This window comes from Crocuta crocuta, unplaced genomic scaffold (genome assembly GCF_008692635.1).
Source record: "Crocuta crocuta isolate KB4526 unplaced genomic scaffold, BGI_CrCroc_1.0 scaffold343, whole genome shotgun sequence".
In the NCBI taxonomy this organism is placed as follows: Eukaryota; Metazoa; Chordata; class Mammalia; order Carnivora; family Hyaenidae; genus Crocuta; species Crocuta crocuta.
The window spans coordinates 4,235,643-4,237,129 of record NW_027532679.1 but is presented as its reverse complement, the minus strand read 5'-3'; the positions used below and the strand labels follow the sequence as shown (position 1 = coordinate 4,237,129).

The 1,487-nt window shown below is 64.8% G+C and overlaps 1 protein-coding gene across 2 annotated transcripts in view; it reads left to right on the top strand.

The window, feature by feature from the left end:
* Nucleotides 1–853: 853 nt before the first annotated feature.
* EBF1 (EBF transcription factor 1) overlaps nt 854–1,487 on the top strand; it is a 388,391-nt gene continuing 387,757 nt past the window's right edge. For both annotated transcript variants that reach the window (XM_077780761.1, XM_077780760.1), the window contains exon 1: nt 854–911. The gene's annotated coding sequence lies outside the window, so the exon portion shown is untranslated. The remainder of the gene's footprint in view (nt 912–1,487) is intronic.

The window sequence follows — 1,487 nt, the reverse complement described above, 5'->3', positions numbered from 1 at the left end:
AGGGGGCGCAGGGGGCGCGTAGGGCGCCCACCAGGCGCTCTGGGGGGCAGAGGAGGTTGGTGCTTGCGGGCTCGCGCGTGTGTCAAGGGTGACAAAGGGTCGCGCGTCGATGTCCCGCTTAGCCGTCTAACTCTGCGTCTTTGGCCGCAGCGGGGTGGGTCTGGCCCGGGCTCACTTTGAGAAGCAGCCGCCTTCCAATCTGCGGAAATCCAACTTCTTCCACTTCGTCCTGGCCCTCTACGACAGACAGGGCCAGCCCGTGGAGATCGAGAGGACAGCCTTTGTGGGGTTCGTGGAGAAGGAAAAAGTAAGTGGGCGCAGCGCCGCTGCCCCTCGGCCCGACCGGGGAGCAGGCCCAGCCGCCTCGGGAGGCGCGCTCCCCGGCGAGTGCAAAAGCATCCATAACACACTCCTGAGCGGGGTCCCCCAAGCCACTTCCCGTCCTGGGTGCACCCGGGCTCCTCATCCATGAGGTTCTGCTCCAAAAAAGTTCGCGCGCAGCCCCAGGGCTGCAGAGAGGCGAGCCCGGCTTCGCACTCCAGAGTCGAGGGCGCCTGGGATGAACCCGCCCTCAAATGGCGCGACCACGCGCGGCTCCTGCCTCTGCTGACCCAGGCCCGAGCCCCCAAGCCCCACGGAATTTTCTGGAAGGGAAGAGGGAGCAGTAAGGGTCGGGAGGGCGGCAGAGGGATCACAGTTGGCCGCAATTTCTGCTGCTCCTGGGCCTGTCCGGTTCCCCAGCCGGGGGTCCCTTCTTCGGGAAAGTTGCCTCGAAGTCGGTCAACTCGCTCACGCCGACCTCTCTCCTGCATCTCTTGTTGTGTCTTTGCGTCCCGCTGCAACCCAGGAAGCCAACAGCGAAAAGACCAATAACGGGATTCATTACCGGCTCCAGCTCCTCTACAGCAATGGTGAGGCTCGGGTCGGGTCGGCGCCGGCACCCCGGGGCCCTGGGTGAGGGCAGGGGGCGCAGGAGGACCGGGCGGACCAGAGCCCTGCGCACACCCCGTGGTCCGCGGTCCCCGGGCTAACCCGGCCTCTCCTAAGTTTCGCCTGAGGAGGTTTCACCCAGGAAGGCCCTGAGTGGCCGGAGCGCGGCCGTGGCGGGCTCGCGCTTACCTGGGGCCAGGTGTGGAGCCCTGGCCCTCACAGGGCCAATTCCTTTCTTCCTCCCATTCCCAAGGGAGGCTTAGCCCAGACTCCAGGCCCTAAGTCCTTGGCCTCAGGGAGCTACAGCAATCATGGCCTTGCTCCCAGAGGCCTTGCGCGCAGAGGGGCTCCCAGCTAGAGAAAGGAGAGTAGCCAGGTGGGGGTCCCACCCCATTCTTAGCTGCTGTGCTTGGGGACTGGCCCCTCTCTGGACACTGGGGAAGATGCGGGGGGGGGGGGTGTTGTCCTGTTTGGGCTTCTCTAGGAGATTAGGCGTTGCACACGCCTTGGAGCCCCATTCTTTGTTGTTTGTTTGTTTGTTTGTTTAGCGGCGGATC